This window comes from Hemitrygon akajei, chromosome 2 (assembly GCF_048418815.1).
Source record: "Hemitrygon akajei chromosome 2, sHemAka1.3, whole genome shotgun sequence".
In the NCBI taxonomy this organism is placed as follows: Eukaryota; Metazoa; Chordata; class Chondrichthyes; order Myliobatiformes; family Dasyatidae; genus Hemitrygon; species Hemitrygon akajei.
Genome location: NC_133125.1, coordinates 3,515,692 through 3,543,018, shown reverse-complemented (window position 1 = coordinate 3,543,018; position 27,327 = coordinate 3,515,692). Strand labels below are relative to the sequence as shown.

The 27,327-nt window shown below is 39.7% G+C and overlaps 1 protein-coding gene across 8 annotated transcripts in view; it reads right to left on the bottom strand.

Annotated features, from left to right (window-relative positions):
* arb2a (ARB2 cotranscriptional regulator A) overlaps positions 1–27,327 on the bottom strand; it is a 549,148-nt gene that overhangs the window by 389,402 nt on the left and 132,419 nt on the right. The window lies entirely within an intron of this gene.

Genomic DNA, 27,327 nt, shown 5'->3' with positions numbered 1-27,327 from the left:
CATTATAAATTGTCCTGTGATTAGGCAAGTGTTAAGTTAGGGGTTCCAGTCCTGATGAAGGATCTCCGCCCAAAACATCAACTGGTTATTCTTTTCTATAGATACTGTCTAACCTTCTGAGTTCCTCCAGCATTTTGTGTGTAGTGCTCTGGAGTTTATACATTCTCCCTTTGAGTGTATTGCTTTCCATTGACTAGTTTTCATCTACATTAAAAAAATGTGTGGGTTGAAAGGTTAATTTGCCAGTGTAAATCATCCCTGTTGCCTAGGTGGATGGGAGAAGGTTGCTAGTGAGATTGATGTATTAGTATAAATGAGTGCTTGATGGGCAGGTGAATTCATGGGCTAAAAGGCCTTTTCCATGCGGTATCTCTCTATGATGACAAGGAAAATGGTATGTTGGCCCTAACTCTAAGAGGACTTGAGTACAAGAATACTACAGTGACTACCTGGATCCTAGATCTGACAGCATTAGGCAGGGCACCTCGGTAGCACAGCAGTTAGCACGACACTATTACAACTTGGGGTGTCAGAGATTGGGGTTGAACTCCAGCATTCTCTGGAAGGAGTTTCTATGTCCTTCCTGGGGAATGCATGGGTTTCCCTCCAGGTGCTCCAGTTTCCTCCCACAGTCCAAAGATGTACCAGTTAGTAGGTTAATTGGTCACTATAAAATGTCCTGTCATAAGGTTATGGTTAAATGGGTGGGTTGCTGGGCAGTGTGGCTTGTTGTACTGGAGAAGCCTGTTCCACACTGTGTTTCCAAATCAATAAAAATAGAAATAACATATTGTGCACAGTTGTGGTCTTCTTAACTAAAGGAAATGTTTGCTATAGTGAGGCTACAACAAAAATGCTGAATAGACAATTTAAACATTGGCCCTGATTGAAGGCAAGAGCTGATTTGGCTCACTCTCCAGGAAGTTCAATCCTCTCTCCAGGGATGGAGCCTTTTGCTGTTCCGTTGCTTGGTCAATTTAAATGCCAGCCCAGATAGACTGAAAAGACAGGGTATCGGGATCCAAGGCAACAGCCGAATTCACTTGTTCTCCATGATGGTCATTCCTCTCTCCATGGCACTGAGGTTATGAAGACTGCCCTAGCTGCTGTGTTCTGTGCCCGTTAATATGATGAACTGACAAGTGAGGCTTTGGCCTATTACAAGCTGCTCCAGGGTTCGGGTCAGAGGACTCAATTTGGCTTGGAATGTAGTTGTTTGCTTCAAACATTTGCATGATTTCAGTAGCTAATATACATAGATCGACAGTATGTCCATAAAGCGACATGAGGCTGTACATAAGGTGATTGAAGGGAAATAATAAAGTCATGATGGAGTTAGTTTGTGGAGATGTTGATCTGCCTTACTGCTTGGGGAAAATAACTGCTTTTGAGTCTGGTGGCCTTGGAGTGGACGCTATGTAGCCCTGATTGGAGGGGGACAGACAATCCATCAACAGGGTGGGTGGGATCCTTCATGATGTTTCTGGATGATGCAGATGGGATGGTTAAGCATCTATGACCAGCAGTCACAGTCTCAGAGTAAAGGGTAAGCCAGTTTGATCAGAGATGAGCATATGAATCTTCTGCATTAAAGAGCAGTGAAGACTCAATCACTGAGTTTGCTTAAAATAAAGGTCAATCGATTCTGTACATTAAGGGAATCACGGGATATTAAAGATCAGCTTTATTTATCACATGCACATCAAAACATTGATATAGAACCATAGAACATTACAACACAGGAACAGGCCTTTTGGAACTTCTTGGCTGTGCCAAACCATTTTCTGCCTAGTCCTACTGACCTGCAGCTGGACCATATCCCTCCATACACATGTACAGTGAAGTGTGTTGTTTGTGTCAATGACCAACACGGTATCGCAAGTGTTGCCATGCTTTGGCACCAACAAAGCATGCCACAACTTACTAACCCATATGTTTCTGGAAGGTGGGAGGAAACCCAGGAGATAATGGGGAGAACGCACAAACCCCTTACAAACAGAACTGGTAATTGATGGTGTGAAATGTTACCCTGCCCAACATGGGTATAATGTAGGTAAATGGAGTCAAGACAGATCATCATGATTCTGATGAATGTTGAAACAAGGTCCAAAGGCCTTGTTGCCTTAGTCTTTTGTTCTTATGCTTTTACCAAGCAATCTCCACCCCATTTCAAAAGACTGCTTAAAATCAACCACGTTGCTGTGGGTTTAGAGGTATATGTGATAGACTGGGAAAAGATTGCAGATTTTCTTTCCTGAGAGACATTACTGAAATAACAAAAGTCCAGTGGTTTAATATTCATCATTTTATTCCAGATTTATTAAATTCACCACATTTTAATTTCCCTGTAGCCACAGTTGTGGACTCAGGCTCACATGACTGAAACATTAGTCCTGCCTCTAGTTTTCCAATGTCCCACAGTACAGTATAGGCCTCTGCAGTACAGATGGGAAGTCAGAGTCAGCAAAGTCTATAAAGAGAAGTCCTATGCAATAAAAATATTCGGGGTGGTTTGACAATAATTTTGATTGCTTATTGGTCTTTCTTCACTATGGAATTCAGATGAAGTCAAGTAAGACCTTGATAAAAATCATTTTTCAGTTCCCAAAAGAAGACAAACTGATCCCCTGATGTCAAGGTGAGATGGGACAAAACAATCTTCCAAGTTCTTATTGGCAAGAAATAATTAGAAAAGTGCCTATGCTTGCTTTTAATTTTTATATATTCAGCTATCTGTGGTATTTTACAGGAAGAAGCCAGGAGAAAGGCATTGAGTGGGATAATAATCAGCCCATGATCGAATGGTAGCGCAGACTCAATAGGGTGAATGGCTTAATTCTGCACCTCTGTCCTATCTTATGGTCTTACATTGTTCAGTGAACTGCTTCAGTATTTTCCTGAAAGACTCTCCGCAGCCCATATCACACCACTGAAGCTGACTATTTCATAGGCTTTCTCTTATCAGTGGAATGTCCTTTATCTGCCCAGATAGGTAGGTAGATAGATACTTCATTGATCCCAAAGGAAATTACAGTGTCACAGTAGCATTACAAGTGCACACATACACGATATTAGAAGTAAGAAGAATAAATAAAAAATAAGTTACAGTCTAACAGGAGGGGTTCATTATAGAACCTTACGGCCGAGGGTAAGAATGACCTCATTGGAGTAGCACAGTATTTATTTATTTAGAGATATAGCACAAAATAGGTTTTTCCAGCCCTTTAAGCTGCACTGCCCAGTAAACCCCGACAACCCTGATTTAACCCTAACCTAATCACGGGACAATTTACAATGACCAATTAACCTACCCGATATACCTTTGGACTGTGGGAGGAAACCGGAGACCTGAAGAAAGTCCACACATTCCATGGATTTTTAGAGCAGCTCATGGTAGATTGGGTGTTGTGCAATGAACCAGACTTGATTGGAGAGCTCAAGGTAAAAGAAGCCTAGGAGCAAGTGATCATGATATGATCAAATTCATCCTGAAATTTGTGAAGGAGAAGCTAAAGTCAAATGTATCAGTATTACAGTGGAGTAAAGGGAATTACAGAGGCAAGAGAGAGGAGTTAGCCAGAAATGATTGGAAAAGAACATGGGTCATGGATGTTGGCATAACAACAAAGGCTGTAATTTCTAGAAGCAGTTCAGAAAGCACAGGATATATACATCCCAAAGAGGAAGAAGTATTCTAAAGGAAAGATGGAACAACCATGGCTAATAAGAGAAGTCTAAGCCAACATAAAAGCCAAAGAGAGGGCTGTTAATATAGCAAAAAATAGTGGAAAGTTAGAGGATTGGGAAACTTTTTAAAAGCAACAGAAAGCAATTTAAAAAGTCATTAAGAAGGTAAAGATGGAATACAACAGTAAGCTAGCCTAATATTGAAGAGGATACCAAAACTTTCTTCAGATACATAAAGTGTAAAAGAGAGGTGAGAGTGGATATCAGACGGTTGGGAAATGATACAGGAGAGATAGTAATGGGGGACAATGAAATAGCTGATGAATTGAGTAAGTATTTTGCATCAGTCTTTACTGTGGAAGACACCAGCAGTATGGTGGAAGTTCCAGGTGTCAATAGGCATGAAATATGTGAAGTTACCATAACTAAAGAGAAGGTTCTTGGGAAACTAAAAGATCTGAAGGTGCATAAGTCACCTGGACCAGATGGTGTATGCCCCAGAGTTCTGAAGAAGTGTGGAAGAGATTGCAGAGGCATTAGTAATGATCTTTCAAGAATCACTAGATTCTGAAATGGTTCCAGAAGACTGAAAAATTGCAAATATCACTCCACTCTTCAAGAAGCAAGAAAGGCAGAAGAAAGGAAACTATAGTCCAGTTAGTCTGACCTCAGTGGTTGGGAAGACATTAGAGTCAATTATTAAGGATGAAGTCTCAGGGTACTTGGAGGCACATGATAAAATAGGCTATAGTCAGCATAGTTTCCTCAAGGGAAAATCTTGCCTGACATATCGGTTGGAATTCTTTGATGAAACAACAAGCAGGATAGACAAAGGAAAATTGGTTGACATTGTGCACTTAGATTTCCAGAAGGCCTTTGACAAGGTGGCACACTGAGGCTGCTTAACAAACTAAGAGCCCATGGTATTACAGGAAAGATTCAAGCATGGATAAAGCAGTGGGTGATTGGCAGGAGGAAAAGAGTGGAAATAAAGGAAGCCCTTTCTGGCTGCCTGCAAGTGACTAGTGGTGTTCCACAGGGGTCTGTGTTGGGATTGATTCTTTTTACATTATATGTCAATTATTTAGATGATGGAATTGGTGGTTTGTTGCAAAGTTTGCAGATGATATGAAGATAGGTGGAGGGCAGGTAGTTTTGAGGAAGTAGAGAGGCTACAGAAGGACTACACATATTAGGAGAATGGGCAAAGAAATAGCAGATGGGATACTGGATTGGGAAGTGTATGGTCATACCTTTGGTAGAAGAAATGAAAGGGGTGACTATTTCCTAAACAGAGTGAAAATACAAGACACTGAGGTGCAAAGGGACTTGGGAGTCCTCGTGCAGGATTCTCTGGTGGGGAAGGTAAATCCAAGGTTAGTATACATCTCAAAAAGACTAGTATATAAAAGCAAGGATGTAATGTTGAGACTTTATAAAGCACTGGTGAGGCCTCACTTGGAGTTTTATGAGCAGTTTTTGGGCCCTTATCTTAGAAAGGATGTGCTGAAACTGGAAAGGGTTCAAAAAAGGTTCATGAGAAAGATTCCAGGATTGAACAGTTTGTCACATGAAGAGCGTTTGATGGCTCTGGGCCTGTATTTACTGGAATTCAGGTGAATGAGGGGTGACTTCAATGAAACATCAAATAGTGAAAGGCCTTGATAGAGTGGACGTGGAGAGGATGTTTCTGTTGGTGGGAGAGTCTAAGACCAGAGAATACAGTCTCAAAGTAGAAGGGTATCCTTTTAGAATGGAGATGAGGGGGAATTTCTTTAGCCAGAGAGTGGTAAGTCAGTGGAATTCTTTGCCACTGGCAACTGCGGAGGCCAAGTCTTTATGTATATTTAAGGCAGTGGTTGATAGATTCTTGACGTGTCAGGGCATTGGGTTCTCTCTTCCCGCCATTATGGATATTTACACTACACGCTGCATCTGCAAAGCAAACAGCATTATGAAGGACCCCATGCACCCCTCATACAAACTCTTCTCCCTCCTGCCATCTGGGAAAAGCCACCTAAGCATTCAGGCTCTCACCACCAGACTATGTAACAGTTTCTTCCCCCAAGCTATCAGACTCCTCAATACCCAGAGCCTGGACTGACACCTTACTGCCCTATTGTCTAGTTTATTATTTATTGTAATACCTGCACTGTTTTGTGCACTTTATGCAGTCTTGGGTAGGTCTGTAGTCTAGTGTAGTTTGCTTTTCTGTGTTGTTTTTACATAGTTCAGTCTAGTTTTTGTACTGTGTCATGTAACACCATGGTCCTGAAAAACATTGTCTCATTTTTACTATGTACTGTACCAGCAGTTTGGTCAAAATGACAATAAAAAGTGACTTTACTAGACTTGCCTTGATGAAGGGACATGAGGAGAAGGCAGGAGATTGGGGCTGAGGAGGGGAAAAAAGGATCAGCCATGACTGAATGCCTGAGTAGACTCGATGCAGCAATAGCCTAATTCTGTTCCAATGTCTATGGTTTTATGCTGTTAGGTGTTTCCTTATGGGAAATAGTGCCTTAGAATCCCCACACAACTGTTGTGTATCCAATTGTGTCTCTAATTCACACAGAATTGCACCGTTACTCTCACCATGACCTTCCATAGGGTTTACCTGAACTTCTTAAACCATAGACACAGGAGAGAATTAAGCCATTTAATCTATTTATTTTCCATCTCAATCCCAGTTTCTTGCCTTCTCGCCATAATCTATGATATATTTATTAATCAAGGACCGATCAACCTCTGCTTTAAAATATACCTAATGACTTGACCTACAAAATTATCTATGACTATACTTTCCACAGAAGTAACATCCACTAGTTAAAGAAATTCCTCCTCATCTCTGTTCTAACAGGACATCCTTCTATTCTGAGTCTGTGCCCTCTGATCCTAGATTCACCCACTTTGGAAAACATCCTCTCCATGTTCACTCCATTTAAGCCTTTCAATATTTAGCAGGTTTTACTGAGATCTCCCCTCAGTCTAAACTCTTATAAGGTTCTGGATCATTTGTATTGAACACCAGCCCTGTGCACACTCTGAATCTCCTAGTTCAACACAGCTTCTAGTTTGGGAAGGCTCAATATGTTCTCCAAGGCGCATCTTTACAGGTCTTCATGGCTCAGTAAAAAAATCCACCAGTACCTTCAATGCACAAGCACAGTTTTTGATGGATTGAATAAAAGCTATTTGATAATTGAGACATCAGACTTCACGGAAAATTTCTGATATACTTGTTACCTGTACAAAAAGGACGGGTAGCACTTGAATCCCAGGGGGACCAATATCCTGGCAGGGGATTTTGTTAAGGCTACTGGGAAGAGTTTAAACTAGAATTGTTGAGGGGTGGGAACAGAACTGAAGAGACTGGGGAAGAGGAGGTTGGCTCACAAATAGAGAAAGCTTGTGGACGGTACAAGAGGGAGGATAGGCAGGTGATAGAGAAGGGACGCACTCAGACAGACGGTTTGAGATGTGTCTATTTTAACACAAGGAGTTTTGTGAACAAAGCAGATGAGCTTACAGTGTGGATCAGTACTTGGAGCTATGATGTGATGGCCATTACAGAGACTTGGATGGCTCAGGGACAGGAATGGTTACTTCAAGTACTGGGTTTTAGATGTTTCAGAAAGGACAGGGAAGGACAGGGAAAGAGGTGAGGGCATGGCACTGCTGATCAGAGATCGTGTTACAGGTGCAGAAAAGGTGGACATCATGGAGGGATTGTCTGCGGAGCGTCTGTGGGTGGAGGTTAGGAACAGGAAGGAGTCAATAACTTTACTGGGTGTTTTTTATAAGCCGCCCAATAGTAACAGGGATATTGAGGAGCAGATAGGGAAACAGATCCTGAAACGTTGTAATCATAACAGAGTTGTTGTGACGGGAAATTTTAATTTCCCAAATATTGATTGGCATCTCCCTAGAGCAAGGGGTTTAGATGGAGTGGAGTTTGTTAGGTGTGTTCAGGAAGGTTTCTTGACACAGTATGTAGATAAGCCTACAAGAGGAGAGGCTGTAATTGATTTGGTACTGGGAAATGAACCTGGTCAGGTGTCAGATCTCTCAGTGGGAGAGCATTTTGGAGATAGTGATCATAATTCTATCTCCTTTACAATAGCATTAGAGAGAGACAGGAACAGACAAATTAGAAAAGTGTTTAATTGGACTAAGGGGAATTATGAGGCTATCAGGCAGGAACTTGGAAGCTTAAATTGGGAACAGATATTCTCAGGGAAAAGTATGGAAGAAATGTGGCAAATGTTCAGGGGATATTTGTATGGAGTTCTGTATAGGTATGTTCCAATGAGACAGAGAAGTTATGGTAGGGTACAGGAACCATGGTGTACAAAGGCTGTAATAAATCTAGTCAAGAAGAAAAGAAAAGCTTACAAAAAGTTCAGAGTGCTAGGTAATGTTAGAGATCTACAAGATTATAAGGCTAACAGGAAGCAACTTAAGAAGGAAATTAGGGGAGACAGAAGGGGCCATGAGGCGGCCTTGGTGGGCAGGATTAAGGAAAACTCCAAGGCATTCTACAAGTATGTGAAGAGCAAGAGGATAAGACATGAAAGAATAGGACCTATTAAGTGTGACAGTGGGAAAGTATGTATGGAACCAGAAGAAATAGCAGAGGTATTTAATGAATACTTTACTTCAGTATTCACTATGGAAAAGGATCTTGGTGATTGTAGTGATGACTTGCAGCAAAGTGAAAAGCTTGGGCACGTAGATATTAAGAAAGAGGATGTGCTGGAGCTTTTGGAAAGCATCAAGTTGGATAAGTCACCGGGACCAGATGAGAGGTACCTTAGGCTACCATGGAAGGCGAGGGAGGAGATTGCTGAGCCTCTGGCGATTATCTTTGCATCATCAATGGGGATGGGAGAGGTTCCAGAGGATTGGAGGGTTGCAGATGTTGTTCCCTTATTCAAAGAAAGGGAGTAGAGATAGCCCAGGAAATTATAGACCAGTGAATCTTACCTCATTGGTTGGTAAGTTGATGGAGAAGATCCTGAGAAGCAGGATTTATGAACATTTGGAGAGGCATAATATGATTAGGAATAGTCAGCATGACTTTGTCAAGGGTAGGTCCTGCCTTATGAGCCTGATTGAATTTTTTGACTAAACACATTGATGAAGGAAGAGTAGTAAATGTAGTGTATATCAAGTCAAGTCAAGTCACTTTTATTGTCATTTCGACCATAACTGCTGATACAGTACATTGTGAAAAAGAGTCAACATTTTTCAGGACCATGGTGTTACATGACACAGTACAAAAACTAGACTGAACTACGTAAAAAAACAACACAGAGAAAGCTACACCAGTCTACAGACCTACACAGGACTGCGTAAAGTGCACAAAAACAGTGCAGGCATTACAATAAATAATAAACAGGATAATATGTGGATTTCAGCAAGGCATTTGATAAGGTACCCCATACAAGGCTTATTGAGAAAGTAAGGAGGCATGGGATCCAAGGGGGCATTGCTTTGTAGACGGGTCATACTCTGCATGGAGGTCAGTCACCAGTGGTTTGCCTCAGGGATCTATTCTGGGACCCTTACTCTTCGTGATTTTTATAAATGACCTGGATGAGGAAGTGGAGGGATGGGTTAGTAAGTTTCCTGATGACACAAAGGTTGGAGGTGTTGTGGATAGTGTGGACGTCTGTCAGTGGTTACAGCGGGACATTGACAGGATGCAAAACTGGGCTGAGAATAGGCAGATGGAGTTTAACCCAGATAAGTATGAAGTGCTTAACTTTGGTAGGTCAGATATGATGGCAGAATGTAGTATTAATGGTAAGACTCTTGGCAGTGTGGAGGATCAGTGGGATCTTCAGGTCCACGTCCATAGGACGCTCAAAGCAGCTGTGTAGGTTGACTCTGTTGTTAAGAAGGCGTACTGTGTATTGGTCTTCATCAATCGTGGGATTGAATTTAGGAGCCGAGAGGTAATGTTGCAGCTATATAGGACCCTGGTCAGACCCCACTTAAGAGTACTGTGTTCAGTTCTGGTCGCCTCACTACAAGAAGGATGTGGAAGCCATAGAAAGGGTGCAGAGGAGATTTACAAGGATGTTGCCTGGATTGGGGAGCATGCCTTATGAGAATAGGTTGAGTGAACATGGTCTTTTCTCTTTAGAGCGACGGAGGATGAGAGGTGACCTGATAGAGGTGTATAAGATGATAAGAGGCATTGATTGTGTGGATAGTCAGAGGCTTTTTCCCAGGGCTGAAATGGTTGCCACAAGATGACACAGGTTTAAGGTGCTGGGGAGTAGGTACAGAGGAGATGTGAGGGGTAAGTTTTTACTCAGAGAATGGTGAGTGTGTGGAATGGGCTGCCGGCAATGGTGGTGGAGGCGGATACAATAGGATCTTTTAGGAGACTTTTCAATAGATACATGGAGCTTAGAAAATTAGAGGGCTATGGGTAAGTCTAGTAATTTCTAAGGTAGAGTCATGTTCGGCACAACTTTGTGGGCCGAAGGGCCTGTATTATGCTGTAGGTTTTCTATGTTTCCATGTAGTGACTCAAGCCCTCTGTATACTTTTGAGACCTGGACTGCCTACAGCAAGCATCTTATACACTGAAAATAACCCAGTAGTGCTGGAGAGATATGAGAAAAAGACAGCATACTCCCCTGGGCTGTTTGAGGCCCTAGTTAGTCTCAGTGAACTCCTTTGGGCCGACCATTTTATTCACTTGCCTGACGTCAGACTCCCAAAGAAGTTACCTTATTCCAGCCTTTGAAATGTAAGGCTACTGAGGCAGGCAGGGGGAAAAAAGATTTAAGAGAATGCTCAAAGCTGCTTTGAAGAAATGCATCATCTCCACTGGTTCGTGGGAACCCATGAATCATGACTCTCAAAGCGGAGAAGAGATTAGGTTTGTTATTAGAGATGGTATTGGGAACCTCAATATCATTTGTTAGAAGCAAACAGAAGACAATCCAAGCCATATTCTCTTCTTGCAGCTGTCATTGGAAAAGAGGTACAGGAGCCTCACAACTCACACCACCAGGTTTGGGAACTGTTAGTACTCATTAAACATCAGGCTCTTTAACCAGAGGGAAAAGTTAACTCGCCCCATCACTGAATTGTTCCTAGAACCTATGGACTCACTTTCAAGGACTCTTCATCTCATGTTCTTCATATTAATTGCTTATTTATTTCATTTTTTTCTTTTGTATTAACACAGTTTGTTGTCTATTGCACAATGGATATGATCTTTTATTGATCCTAGTGTGTTTCTTTGTATTTACTGTGAATGTCCACAAGAATACAAATCTCAGGGTTTTACATGGTGACATATATCTACTTTGTTAATAAATTTACTTTGAACTTTGACCTGTGTAAGTGGCAGAAGATGTGCATGAAGTCTACCTGACCCATGATTCACTCACTTCTGTGAATGAACCTGCAGTTCCAAAATCATCCTCAGCTCCCCATCATGTGAATATACAGCATAACAGTGTGGTCATTTTCACCAATGTCCTTGAAATTCAAGAATAAATGATTAAATATTTCCACAATAAATTCAATGTCAACAGGTCATGTAGTTTGCATTAAAGGAATATGCTACACCTAAAAGCTTGAGTTGTGAAATCTTTGAGGTTACTGAATGAATTGTTTGAAAAAAAAATGAGAATCAGCATGGAAAGCAAATCACACAAAACACTGGAGGAACTCAGCAGGTCAGGCAGCATCTATAGAAATAAATAAACAGTCGACGTTTCGGGCCAAGACCATTCAAGGCCAAGATTCAACATGGAATGTCTTGTTATGCTCCTGCTACCTCTAACCCTCTGATTTTCTCTCACTGATGGACTGTAGTTTAGAAGTTTCTGGCCTTAATTTGTGTTTAATTCGACTCAAAACAATTCTCAACAAAATCCTTATTATGTGACTCATAAGACTGATTATTCTATAATTTTCACAGTCAATTGTTCCAGGAATTTTTGACAGAGTCAAGAGATCGTCAGGCAATACACCAGATTCATATATGTCATTAAACTGCTCAAAAAGAATATCTATGCCCAGATCTTCTAGGGCTTGTATCATTTCCACTGAAATTTCATCAGGTCCAGTGGCTTTACCATGATGATAATATAAGCAGTTGGACTAAAATTCAAAGAGGAGTTAGACAGGGATGTGTTGCCTCACTGGAATTATTTAATATCTATAGTGAAATGATTCTCCGAGAAATAGAAGACCTAGATGGGATAAAAATTGGAGGTGTTAACATCAACAATATGAGATATGCAGACAATACCACCCTAATAGCAAATGCTGCAGAAGACCTACAAATCCTGCTAGACAAAGTAGTACAAACAAGTGCGGATTTTGGTCTAACCATCAACTGTAAAAAAAAACAAATGTATGGTATTGTCAAAACAGCAGGATACTTCCAACTGCCAATTGTACATCGGTAATCAAGAGTCTGAACAAAAGACCAGCTTTAATTACCTTGGTAGCTTTATATCACAAGATGATAGAAGTAAAGTAGAAATAAAAAGAAGAATTGCCACTGCCAAAACAACCTTCCAAAAAATGAAACCCATTTTTACCAACAGACACTTTTCTATATCAAGGCTTAGGCTACTAAAATGTTACCATAGAACCATAGAACACTACGGCACAGTACAGGCCCTTCAGTCCTCCATGTTGTGCCGACTCATATAATCCTTTAAAAAAAGTACTAAACCCACACTACACCATAACCCTCCATTTTTCTTTCATCCATGTGCCTGTCCAAGAGGCTGTAAAATACCCCTAATGTTTTAGCCTCCACCACCATCCCTGGCAAGTCATTCCAGGCACTCACAACCCTCTGTGTAAAAAACTTACCCCTGATGTCTCCCCTAAACTTCCTTCCCTTAATTTTGTGCCTATGCCCTCTGGTGTTTGCTATTGGTGTCCTGGGAAACAGGTACTGACTATCTCGTCAATCTTGCTGAACGCTTCCGAAACATGGAATATAACACCAGAACTCCAAAGAAAATTAGAAGCAACAGAAATGTCGTTTATTAGAAGAATGCTGAAAATATCATATAGAGATAGGGTAACTAATGAGACAGTACTCCAAAGTGCCCATACAAAAAGATCTTTAATATGAACATTAAATGAGAGGAAACTTAATTTCCTGGACCATGTCATCAGAAAGGGAGAAATAGAATGCCTTACATTACAAGGCTTGGGAAACGTGGAAGAGGAAGGCAAAGAAGAAAATATATGGACACTGTGAAAAAACTAACAAAAATAAATGTGCGAGATATCAATGACGCTGCAAGGGATCGTTCGATGTGGAGTGCCATGATCACCCAAGCGCGTAACGCGTAAGGCGCATGAAGAAGAAGAAGAAGATGGACTGCAATTGGAGCCATTCAGAACACACAAAGAACTATTTGCCCTGCTGCTTCTGTTAATATTGTTTACACACAATTAGATGAAACAAAAACAAGAATAATTACTGTAATCTAGCTAGCAATTTTGAATTTGGATACATTAAAATTAAATGAAGTATGAAACCACCATTTTTTCTACATAGAGAAAGCCAAAACACTATGAACTAGATAATCACCATAGCAAAGAAAGTTAAGGATAATTTTAAATTAAAAAATAGTAAGTATGTAGACCAGGAATGTTCCAGAAAGCATTAATAAATTATCACAAAAAATTATGAAGAGAGAGAAGACAGACTGAGAAAAAACTGTCAAGAAAGACAACATAGATCGTGAGCTTTCATAGAATGTAAAAAGGACAACAAAATAAAAGTGTAGGTTCCATTGAGGGAACAATGACAATGGAGAATTTTTTTTAAGCATCAATGTTTTACAGACACTTTGCATATCTGCCTTAATTGTAGAACAGACAACAGATATTGTGAAAATAAATGGGAACCTGGGTTCCACAGGCAGTATGGAACATAATGTGAACAACATCACCTGAAGAGCAAGTAACATAGAAATTAAATTAATTAAAATCTGGCACGTCTCTCAAAACCAATAGCCCACATGCCAGATTCCTAAAGGAGGAGTCAGTGGAAGAAATGTAATTCCATTATTTAAGAAAGGAGAGAATAAAAAAAAGAGCTGATATTGGTTGTTTGGAATCAAGTAAAAGGCCACTTAAAACAACAAAATATGGCTTGGCAGCTTCAATCTGCTTTAGAGGAGTAAAGTATGCAATAAATGGTAAACTTTATTTGGCACCATACAAGTGTCATCCACATTGTTGATCAATTAGTGTTGATCCCTGAACTATATCTTCACAAAAACTAGACATCAAAAGAGTTTATGATATCAAACAGATTCAATTAAATTAATTCAGCAGAGTACCTTGATATGATTGTGCCTAAAAATATACTGCAATAACTAAAACTGTGGAAAGGGCTTCACCTTGTACTTTTCACAAATGAGAAAAGCTGTAAGATTATATATAATTAGTTGTTTCCGTGGATTTTTCCTGATCTGCTGGGTGTTTCTGGCTTGTCTTTGTGTTTATTTTATAAAGTAAAAGGTTCTTTCTTTAGAATATCTCAAGAATAAATAAGAGTAAAAATAGGCCAAATGATCCTATAAACCTGCTCCATCATTCAGTGAGATCACATTTAATCGAATTTTTACCTCAACTCCCATTCCACCATTGTGCTAGACTCATATCCAGACCAGAAATATTTACCCTGGTATTGAATTTATTCATTAACTTCGTCTTCACAATTTTGGGGTTGACAATGACAACCTTTCACAGCCTTCAAACAAAGTAACTTCCTTTTTGTTGCTATCTTAAACGACGATCCTCTGTAATGAGGCAATGCTTAATTCTGTATTCCCCACTAGGGAAATCTGTTCAGCATCTACCCTGTCCCCCAATAGAATATTATAGGGTGAATACTACATTTGTAAAACCTCTGATTTTCTTCACTGAATATTCGTAGTATTTTCTGTATTTTTTTAATTTCAGATTTCTAACATGAGCAGTATTTTGCTTTTAGATTGCTGTTGAGTTCTCCTAGAAGAGTCTACCTTCAAAATACTTTGCTGCTCTCTGTGAGAGTATCTCTGCTTTCCTTGTTTAATCTGAACAGACTGTTTCCCTTCTGGTTTTTGTGACGGCACTGATTAAAACTCAGTTCCACAGTCATATCTCGCCCCACAATAAACATCTCCAGTTCCAATATATTCTATGTGAATTCCAATTGAAATTTCACACACCATGGTTGATTACAGGAATGTTTAAGTTACATTGTGCTTCTAGAATCTTAGCTTTCATCACATTTTGAGATCTATCATCATATACTTGCTTTTAATCTCTCCTGGCACTACCACCCTTAATAATTCTCAAAATTGTGCTCGCCACATTTCCACTTCATTCTTTGCCACGTTAGGTGGCTTGACATATATCCTTCTCTCCTTATTTCACATATCAAAGATCACAAGTCTCATCAGCTCCGCAGTTTGAATACTCCACAAGATCTTTCTCCTTTCTGATGCATAGTGTTCCAAATGTGTTCCCACAATGCAACACAAAAATGCTGGAAGATCTTAGCAGGCCAGACAGTGTCTATGGAAATGAGCAAATAGTCGACATTTCGGGCAGAGTCCTTTTATTAGGACTTCATCAGTGGTCTCACAGAATCAGAATCAGGTATACTATCACTGGCATGTGTTGTGAAATTTGTTAACTCAGCAGCAGCAGTTCAATGCATTACATCATATAGGAGAAAAAATGAAATAATAATACAATAAATCAACTACAGTATACATATATTGAATAGATTAAAAATTGTGCAAAAAATAGAAATAATATATATTTAAAAAGTGAGATAGTGTTCATGGGTTCAATGTCCATTTAGGAATCGGATGGCAGAGGGGAAGAAGCTGTTACTGAATCGCTGAGTGTGTGTCTTCAGGCTTCTGTATCTCCTGCCTGATGGTGACAGTGAGAAAAGGGCATGCCCTGGGTGCTGGAGCTCCTTAATAATGGACGCTGCCATTCTGAGACACCGCTCCCTGAAGATGCCCTGGGTACTTTGTAGGCTAGTACCCAAGATGGAGCTGACTAAATCTACAACCTTCTGCAGCTTCTATCAGTCCAGTGTAATAGCCTCCCCAACCCCCCATACCAGACAGTGATGCAGCCTGTCAGAATGCTCTCCACAGTACATCTATAGAAGTTTTTGAGTGTATTTGTTGACATATTAAATCTCGTCAAACTCCTAATGAAGCATACTCACTGTCTTGCCTTCTTTATAACTACATCGATATGTTGGGACCAGGTGAGAAACAGAAATAAATCAAAGATAGCGTGCAACAGAGATTATAGAAAGAACAGGCAGGAGATGAGGCTTAATCAAAGTCAGTGGGATGAGTTACAGGGCAATAGAGGCATGGTGCAGTTAAAACAGAAAGCAACAAATACTGGACTGGGAGTGTTGTGTTTGAATGCAAGCAGCGTAAGGAATAAAATGAACAGTCTTGAAATTCAGCTACAGATTGGCAAATATGATATTGTGGCCATCTCTGAAACTTGGCTGCCATTGGGAGCTGAACGTCCAAGGATATACGTTATATCAGAAAGATAGGTTAGTAGGTCCTTAGGGAACAGTGATCACAATATGATCGCATTCACATTAAAACTTGAAAGGGAAGAAGTAAAATCCAATGTGTCGGTATTACAACCAACGATTCGATGACAAACTCTGCCATCTTCATCAAGAAAGATGCCTGGGCATGACTAGTTTGGTGGTATTTATACCCCCTGTCATCTGTCCTTTCTAATTGGTTAGTCCTCATCCAAGTCAGTAATCAGTTCCACTCTCCTATCTTGTTTACAATCGAATTACTGTTCTTACTTAGAGTGATACCATTGGCTTTGGTAAAATTATTTTCCTCTAGTTTTATTTCAATGGCTTCCCTTACCAGAAGGTCCCAAAGGCCAGCGGCATGGCACAGTAGTTTTGTGCCATCAAAGTTAATCCTATGGCCATTGCAAATGCCTTTTCCTCCTGCCATCAATTTCTCCAGGTTACCCAAACAGATACACCTCCTGTGCTCCTTGATGTGGGTTTGCACAGTTTGTCCTGTCTGGCCAATATAAGCTGCTCCACATTCACAGGGAATCCTGTAAATGCCAGCTGTCCTAAATCCCAAGTCATCATCACCTGCATAAGCTGTGATCTGAGCTTCCTTACGGGTTTATTTTGTACAGGTACTTATTGACAAAATTTTCATTCACATATAAATCCTATACCTATCAATTAAACACACTAACGTACATGGAACACTGTCGCAGGAAAGCCACATTTATCACACGCCATGCTCTCTTCTCACTGTTGCCATCAGGAAGGAGGTACAGGAGCCTCAAGACTCACACTACCAGGTTCAGGAACATCCTCAACCATCAGGCTCTTGAAACTGGGGTTATCTTCACTCAATTTCACTTATCCCATCACTGAACTGTTCCCACAATCTATGGACTCTGAAACTTTCAAAGATTCTTCATCTCATGTTCTGAATACTTATTGCTTATTTGTTTTTTTTTCTTTTGTATTTGCACAATTTGTTGTCTTTTGCACATTGGTTGTTTGTTCTGTGGGGTGCATTCTTTCACTGATTCTATTATGCTTCTTGTAATTACTGTTTATGCCTGTAAGAAAATGAATCACTGAGCTGTATATGGTGACATACATGTACTTTGATAATAAATTTACATTCAAGTTTGAACTTATCTTCACTCCTCTACTGGACCTTTATCACAAGTATGCAGTACGAATACGAAAATGAGAGATACTACAGATGCTGGAAATCCGAAGTAACACACAAAAGATGCTGGAGGAATTTAGCAGGTCAGGAAGCACCTACAGAGAGGAATAAATAATTGAATTTCATGCTGAAACCCTCCACCAGGACTCAATCCAATATCAATAAAAATGCAGTCCTTCAGACTGAAGATGGTTGGCTGGTGGAGCAGTGAGATCAGCACTGGGCTCAAGAACGGAGGATCCCGAGTTCGATCCAGTGACGGACCGCTCCCGAGCATGCTCTCCATCCGTGCCGGGTTGATGTCGAGCTCGCAACTTTACGTTGTTAAAAAAAAGCACTGCCACCTCCAGTTTAAATTCCCACGCAGAATATTGTGGAGAATCAAATACCCAAACCCATTCCACAACTCACATCTTCTGTCCATCAGCTTAGACACTGGTACTTTGCTAAGATAGATCAATAGATTTGGATATGGTGCCTTTCTTATCATAATACATAAGTACAGTTAGTGGAGATAGGAACAGCAATGGAAAGACGCACTGTACCTATAAGGCACAGGACTCTACAACTTACCTGGATTTAAAGGTTGCAAAGAAAACGGCAACAGAATATTTTAGGAGAAGCCAGTCTCTAAATTGAGTGATTGAATGCATTAGGGTTAAGTGTTACTGGATGAAGATATAATAGCAGCATAAGTATTATATTGTTGGAGAACCATCTCCTTGTATTTGCAATCTCACTCCACAACATGCAATGCTTTAGGAATAGAATCTTTTCGGATTGATGGATACCTCAGGGTAAGTCTGATTGCCCTGTGAGCACCCTCTCCCAGTTTGCTGCAATCAAGCCAGAGCAAACATTCAAGCAGCTTTTCATTCTGGCTGCCTTCTTGTGTAAATACAGTACATCTAGACACGTAGTCAAGTCATCTGTTAAATTAAATCTGCAGATTTTAGGTTAACCGTAAACTTCTGCAGATGCTTCCAGTGCTATGGAATGACGATGGAGCAGGAAACCTGACAGAGTTGGTCACTTTAACAATCCATTAGCAGCATATACTCATACGTTCTGTAAGCAATAAGTCTTGTTCAAGGACATTGCAGAAAACCACTACAACCCTGCAAAATGGTTTAGCTGCCCTGATAGATTGAGGAAACAGCTTCATCCTCATGACAAAAGTTGTGCAGACCTCTGTAATCAATATTATCAGCTCAGTTCTCCCATAGGGCTTTCCAGGATCATCTGACATAAATGTAAAAATCTACAGCACAGAAACAGGCCCTTTAGTCCATCTAGTCTGTGATGAACCATTAATCTGCACAGTTCCATCAACCTATACCCACAGCATAGTCCTCCATAACCCCTCACTCATGTACCAATCCCAATTTGTCTTAAATGTTGAAATTGACACCATACCCACCAATTGTGCTGACAGCTTGTTCCACACTTTCCCCACTCTGAGTCCCCCTTCATATTCTCCTTAAATAGTTCAGCTTTCACTCTCTAACCTATGACTTCTAGTTGTAGTCTCTCCCAATCTGTGGAAAAAGCCTTCTTGCATTTACCCTATTTATATGCCCCACAAGTTTGTCTATCTCTATCAAACCTTAATCCCAGCAACTTCCTTGTAAGTTCTCTCTACAGTCTTTCAATCTTATTTACATTTTTGCTGTAGGCTGAAGAGACTGTGGATGCATTGGTAATGATCTTTCGAGAATCAATTGGTTCTGGTATGGTTCCAGTGACTGAAAAATTGCAAATGTCACACCACTCTTCAGGAAGGGAGAAGGCAGAAGAAAGGAAACTATAGGCCAGTTAGTCTGACCTCAGCGATAGGGAAGATGTTGGAGTCGATTGTTAAGGATATGTTTTGGGATACTTGGAGACTGAAGTCAGCATGACATCACAACAGTGGAGGAGACCATAGAGAGACATATCAGAACGGGACGTGGAATGAAAATGGGTGGCCACTGGACTCACAGGTGAAGTGACACCTCACCTAGAAGAACTGTTTAGGACCCTAAATGGTGTTGAGGAGGAGGTGTAGCCATTTGTTCCTCTTGCAAGGATAAGTGCCAGGAGGGAGATCAGTGGGGAGGGATGAATGGAGTAGCGAGTCCAATGGGGAGCGATCCCTGTGAAAAGCAGAAAGTGGGGGGAAGGAAAGATGTGGTTGGTGGCTGATCCCGTTAGATATGGCAACTGTTGTGATGTGGCCACACCTAGGTTGGAGGAACAACACCTTATATTCTGTTTGGGTAGCCTCCAGCCTGATGGCATGAACATCGATTTCTCAAAATTCTGGTAATACTCCCCCCCTCCACCTCCCCCTCTCCTTCACCATTTCCCATCCCCCTTTCCCTCTCTCACCTTATGTCCTTGCCCATCCATTCCCTCCCTGTAGTGCTCCTCCCCACTTTTCTTTCTTCCATGGTCTTCTGTCTCTTTCACCAATCAACTTCCCAACTCTTGACTTCATCCCTCCCCCTTCAGGTTTCACCTATCATCTCACATTTCTCTCTCCCCTATGCCATCTTTAAAATCTACTCCTAAGCTTTTTTTCTCTGGTCCTGCCAAAGGCTTCGGCCCAAAACATTGACTGTGCTCTTTTCTATAGATGCTGCCTGGCCTGCTGAGTTCTTCCAGCATTCTGTGTGTGTTGCTCGAATTTCCAGCAAATGCAGAGTTTCTCTTGATTGTATTACGAAGTCAGTATGGTTTCTTTAAGGGAAATTCTTGCCTAACAAATTCTTGCAAAAACAAACGATAATAAGCAGGATAGACAAAGGAGAATTAGTAGATGTTGTGTACTTGGATTTTCAGAAGGCCTTTGACAAGATGTCACACATGAGACTGCTTAACAAGTTAAAAGTCCATGGTATTACAGTAAATATACTAGCACGGATAGAGCATTTGCTGATTGGCAGGAGGCAAAGAGGGGGAATAAAGGGAGCCATTTTGTGGTTGGCTGGCAGTGACTAGTGCTGTTCCACAAGGGTCTGTGTTGGGTCCACTTTTTTAAACGTTATATGTCAATGATCTGGATGATGGAATTGATGGCTTTATGGCCAGGTTTGCGGACAATACAAAGATAGGTGGAGGGATAGGTAGTGTTGAAGAAGTAGAGAGGCTACAGTAGGACTTAGACAAATTTGGAGAATGGGTAAAGAAATGGCAGAAGAAATACAGTGTCAGGAAGTGTATGGTCATGCACTTTGGTAGCAGATGCGAAAGGGTTGACTATTTTCTAAATGGAGAGATAATTTAAAAAGGGAATTGGGAGTCCTCAGGCAGCATTCCCTAAAGATTAGCTTGCAGGTTGAGTCAGGCAAATGGAATGTTAGCATTCATTTCAAGATGACTAGAATATAAAATTAAGGATGTAATGTTGAAGCTTTATAAGGCACTGGTGAGGCGTCACTTGGAGTACTGTGAGTAGTTTTAGGCCCCTCATCTATGTAAAGGTGAGCTGACATTGGACAGGATTCAAAGGAGGTTCACAAACATGATTCGGGAATTGATAGGCTTATTACATCTTTGCACTTGATGGCTCTGGGCCTATACTCACTGGAATTCAGAAGAATGTGGAGGGATCTTATTGAAAGCTATCGAATGTTGAATAGCCTCAAGATAGTGGATGTGGAAATGATGTGTCCTATGGTGGGGGAGGTTGATAGATTCGTGATTAGTCAGTGGATGAAGGGATAAGGGGAGAAGGCTGGAGATTGGGGCTAAGAGGGAAATGGATCAGCCATGATGAAATGGCGAGCAGACTCGATGGGCCAAATGGAATTCCTATATCTTATCATCTTAAGGTAGGTAGGTAGGTAACCAAATCTGGACACAACACTTCAAATCAAGCTTTGCCAACATTTTATACAATTTCAACATATCATCCCAATTCCTGTAATTAATAGACTGATAAATCTTTATGCTAAATCCAGGACTGGGGTTACATCAAGCTTGGATAATTTTTCTTCTACGGTTATAGTTACAGCAGTTACAGTCACAAGCTATCTAAGCTGTGCACGTGTGTGCGCACACACGTTTTTCAACCAGCGCACAAAGGAAATTGATGTGCGCACAAAAGGTTACCTAAAATAATGTAGTAATTAATAATTATACTTATTGAAAATAATCTTTTAGCTAACTGTTTCTGTCAACCAGTTAGTCAGTTTTTCAAATACCACAATGCACGACACTAATTTACGTCACCTCACCTTTCCTGTTCCGGTTTGTACAGCTGCATCACGGCGGCAGCCATGTTTGGCGAACATTGTTCATATTGTAAAGTTTACAAAGATCTGTTTCAAATCCTGTAGATAGCTTACTAAGTTTTTATTGAAAAAAATATTGATTCACTATGTCGAATTCAAAAGAATCGAAGGACGTGAAGCGCAAAAGAACTGCAAATTTGTTTAAAGCTGAATGGCTTAATAAAATAATAGAAACTACTACACCAAAAGCTCATGAGGTCATGAACGTTCAGCGATGAGAAATATTTATGTATGATTCGGAAACTGGAGTTATCTGTTTGTATTGTCGTGATGTAAAAGTTGCTGGAGAATTTGCTAGTGGAAAGAAGTGGGATGATATTTGGAAACTTGACTTTTTGAAGCTTCATTTGGCAAGTAAATCACATTTGGATGGTGTACAAAAGCTCAGGCAACAGAACCCGTCATTACCCGTTACAGGAGTGCTATGCATATTACGGTTGAGTGCAGATGAGCAAGAGCGAAAACGATCAAACCCAGAGGAGATCAAAGAATGGGTAAATGCCAAAAACAGGAGACAGAAAAAATAACTGAGTGACTTAAATATGTGTTATTTTGTTGTTATGCTGTGCAGTTTTATGTCAAATATTTTGTAAACCTACATAAACTGTGCCATGTGTGCATTCAGTGTGCATATACTTTGTACTTCAGTCACAGAAAAAAAATTTGCACAACATAAGATTTTTGCGCACACTAACTTCTAAAAATTAGAGGAACATTGGTCATAAGTGATATAAACTACAAGAAAAAAACATGGACAGTATTAAAAATTGCAGCCAAATCAAGATTACGTTTTGAGAATATCTTTTAAACCATACCAGAAACATTTATTTATCTATTCATTAAGAGAGGCCCTTCAAGCCGCACCACCCAGCAACCATCAAATTAGCCCTCACCTAATCGAAGGATAATTTACAATGACCAATTAACCTGTGGGAGGAAATCGGAGCACCCAAGGGAAACCCATGCACTCACTGGAAGGGCAGGCAGTCTCCTTACAGAAGTGACTGGGATTGAATACTGAACTCCAACGCCCCAAACTATAACAGCGTCGTGCTAACAGCTACACAATTATGGTGACCAAACAGGTAAGGATGTCCATATTACGCACTAACATATATCCCAATTTCCTTCTGTTTGCAGTGATCACAATTAAACTATGAACAGAAGATGCAAGCTGTCAAATCTTAACAACTTCATTGCAACCCTTTAGCTGGGAATATAAGCAAGAACACTGTGGGAACATTTTGTTTTTTTATTTTATTTAAACAAAGTTCTGACTGCTCAAGTGCTATTTTCCCTACAGGAGAGCAGGTCATGGCTTCAATCTAAAAAAAGGACACAGAATTTTGTACTATGGAAAAGCAAGCAGCAATCAAAGAGATTGAATACAGGAGGAATTTGGACTGGAATACTTATTCTTTCCAAGACTATGGAATAGTGCTGCAATGATTGCAAAAAGCCAACCAGTGTTACCAAAGCAACACACTTTGGTTTTCTTGTTCAATAAGGACATATAGCTTACTTTGCCATCTGAAGACATAACTCAGATGAAACCATAAGGCATAGGAGCAGATTTAGGTCATTTGGCCATTTGAGTCTGCTCCTCCATTCCATCATGGCTAATTTATTACCCCACTCAACCCCACTCTCCTGCTTTTTCCCCATAAACTTTGATGCGCTTACTAATCAAGAATCTATCAACCTTTTTAAAAACACCCAATGAGTTGGCTTCCATTTATGGCAATGAATTCCACAGATTTACCACCATCTGGCAAAAGAAGTTCCTCCTTATCTCTGTTCTAAGGTACGCCCTTGTATTCTGAGGTTGTGCTGTATGGTCCTAGACTCTCACACTCTAGGAAACAGCCTCCATGTCCACTCTATTCAAGTCTTTCAATATTCAGTTGAAAGATTTCAAAGAGGTCTCCCCCTCATTCTTCTAAACTCCAGTGAATACAGGCTCAGAGCCATCAAACACTCATCATACATTAACCCTTTGATACCTGGGATCGACAACCTCTGCACTCTCTCCAATACCATACATCCTTTCTTAGATAAGGGGCCCAAAACTGCTCACAATACTCCGTGCGGTCTGACCAATGCCTTAGAAAGCCTAATATACAACAATTATTGTATATGCTGAGATAAGTAAGCCATCAGAAGGGATATTACTATCTTGAAATTCTCATGCCAAACATTGTACAGTACAATGCAGTACACTGCAGAATGCAAAGCTGACAGCATCATGTCAGGAGCTGAGCAGCTACAAGTACACTATCATCCTGGTTGTAGTTTGATGTATCTTATGGTCATCACCTTTCATTCCTTTTCTTTCTTGTGTTCAAAATAAATAGATAATGCTTTCCTGTTCTTATATATTGACAGTTTTCTAAAGATTAATCATAGTAACAACAAACATTTGGTGAAAAGGGACAAACCAGAGAAATCTTCCCTTCCCCTTTTCTCCCTATTGGTGTGAAGGTGACTTCTAAACAGGGAAGAGGATATGAGGCATGATATCTAGGGCAATGGAAGGTTTATAGGAAACTTATGGAATTTTTTATCTGAAAATATTTACTATCTAATGACATCTTGCAACTGCCAGCATTGCCTCATCTGAATGAATCTGTTTCTGACATCTTCAATTTAAAATTCAGTGATCCTGAATTTGCTTTCTCCAAGTTTTCCAGTTAAAGTAATCTTTTGCTAATTTTCACTCCTGATAGGTAGCCTGGCTTTGATTATTCAAGACTGAAGCTCTGAAATCCAGCCCAAAATGTCCGGCTCACCATCTCTCTCTTCTTAAAAGGCTCCCCCTAAAACCTATAAAATAGTCTGCACTGGAATCTTAAACTTTGATGCTGGGATTGCCTCTCAGACCAATTAAAGTTTCAAAGATAGGTGGCTGAGGTGAATTCTCAACTTAAGCATAAATATCAACTACAACAGAGCAAAAGTGATGAAACATATTTTGGTATAGCCATAACTCCAAGAGAATACAAATTGTGTAAGACCATGCACACTAATCTGTTTCTTTTGTTATTTTAATCACTAAGATAATAACATAATCTATAAAATACTAATGAAGAGGTAGAACTGAATTAAAATAATGGACCTGGGATGGCATGCTATAGATTTGCATTGCTTATTTTAATTTTATACTAACCTTTTGGATGTTGCAGGTACAAATAATTCAGAACAGTACTTTTAACAAGCAAGGGGAAATTGAAGCTAACCCTAATCCTTTGTATATTCTGTGTATACTGAGAGTGAATTCAGTCAGATAACAGACAAAATGGAAATTGTTTCCATGACTGAAGTTACTTTACAGACACAGAATATGTATTAAAATAACCAGAAACCCAAAAGTTTCAACAAAAGTTGGAAAACTGGAGCAACACAAAAAAAATGCTGGAGGAACTCATCAGGTCAGGCAGCATCTATAGAGAGGTGTTCGCAGCCTTTTTTATGCCATGGACCAATACCATTAAGCAAGGGTGCGGTACACTGCTTAAGTTATGTGGTATACTGTTCCAATGTGATTTTTGTACTTCAATAGTCAAAAATTTCAAATAATGAATAAAAATTCTTGAATGATTAAACTTCCCTCTCATTTTCATACTTAATATTATTTGTTCTGTCTAACAGAATACAGCTCTGTTAACACACAGAAAGCAATCTGTAAACTAATTGAGGCAAAGTTTACACCAGTATTTACAATAGCAAAGCCCCCAAATAAATGTTACATTCTTCTCACATGGACTTGAAACCTCCCAACTCTCATAGCATGTCAGGATAGATTGTAAAAAGTCCACTAGAAATGTCAAGAATCTGAAGAGGCAGCTTTAGAAGAAAGGATGCAACTTTAAGTATATAATGCCAGCCTAAGCTGTTTCATTTTTCACCCCTTCATTAGTGAGAAAATGGACTCTTGTAAATGCTTGTTAGAATCTCAACCTACACTTCTCTAGTTAATGTGTGTGATCCATTTGTGTTCATTTCTGCCTGACAACGCATATGGGAAGATTAATTGTCCCATGTCAAACTGTAGCCACCCTTGTTCCCTACTCATTTCCTCTTTTTTTCTACAGTCGTGCAGTAATAATAGTTCTATGCTTCTGTGTTATCAATTGGGTTGGAAGAATGCATATTTTTCACCAAACAACAAAGAACTAAACTATAAAGCTACAAAGCTTAGACTAGATTTGACTAGGGTAGCTGACTACATTTATAACATAGTCTTTTTGAAATTGCTTGCTCACATAATGATTAAAATAACTTTCTGCTTTATTGTGAGCAAGTTTGACTTTATAATGCAATGTTTGTTTAATGGATCAACTCAATAAATGTGATTCAATTGATATAAGTTTGATAAGTATTTTTCAGTTAAAGCAAGGAATCTCTTTTGAAGCTAATGGATTCAAAACAATGCCGTTGTTTCTGATTGACATTACATACCAGATTTAAATTACATTTTATGATACATATTTTATTCTAGATCAATGATGTTTGATATTAACATGAAAGAAAGAAAAAATGTTTGCATTTATGGCTCACGCACAACGAGCAAAACAGTTTTACAATATGAATAATGAGCAAAAATTAATCTTTCAATTGTCCATTTGTCTTTATTGGTCCTTCTACAGGCTTATGTTATACTCATTGCAATTAATCATACAAAGGATTTTTAACTGATGGGGCGTTTTGGAACTGTGGCTGTAGTGGTTAAATTATATTACAGGAATGGCCAGATGTCACAAAGGGTGATATGCATGCGCTCATTTCATCTGCAGCTTTGTCCTGGACCTGTCTATTTACAGCTAAGCACTCTGAAGGCCTATTCACACATGAATCCTTTCAGAAAGTGCTGAAGCACCCCTTAAGCCCACTTAACTACCATTTTCACACACTCTCCCAGCTCTCCTTTTTGTCCTTGCTTCCATTACATCAAACACAGGAACAAAGAAAGAGAACAGAAACTCGGAGGCAGAGAATAGACCCATTACAAATATTAATTTGAAAAGGTGTTGAAGTGCAGAATCTGCTTTTATTCACAAGGACAACTTGGATTTTTTGTGTGAAATTCTCTGAGCTGCAATAAGCTTGGTTTTCAGGCAAAGACGAGCATAGACTCATGGTGCAATTATACACAGCGAACAGCTTCGAATCAAACGCAACACAGAAATGCTTTAGATCTATAGTAATAGGGGTTCTGTTTGGAATAATAATTGCATTTCTATATGAAATGTCTAAATTACAATTTATATTAAAGAGAATACAGCAAAATGAAGATATTGATGAGATGCTGTCCTGATTAAAAACTGTTTAAAAGTCCCAATTTTCATTAATTAAAATGCAAACCCCAACAGAAGAGCACAAGCGTGAACCATTTTATCCAAAATGTAATTAAACAAAATTTTACATTTTATTGTTCTTATTTTGAAATAATGCTAAGTTAACCCATTAGATACAGTACTATTTCAGATAAAATTCTAGGGTAACTTTTGATATTAGCAAAGCAGAAACATCTTCAAAAGCGTATTATCCGTGAATGAATTCTAAATTAATATTCTGAACAGTTGTTCCTA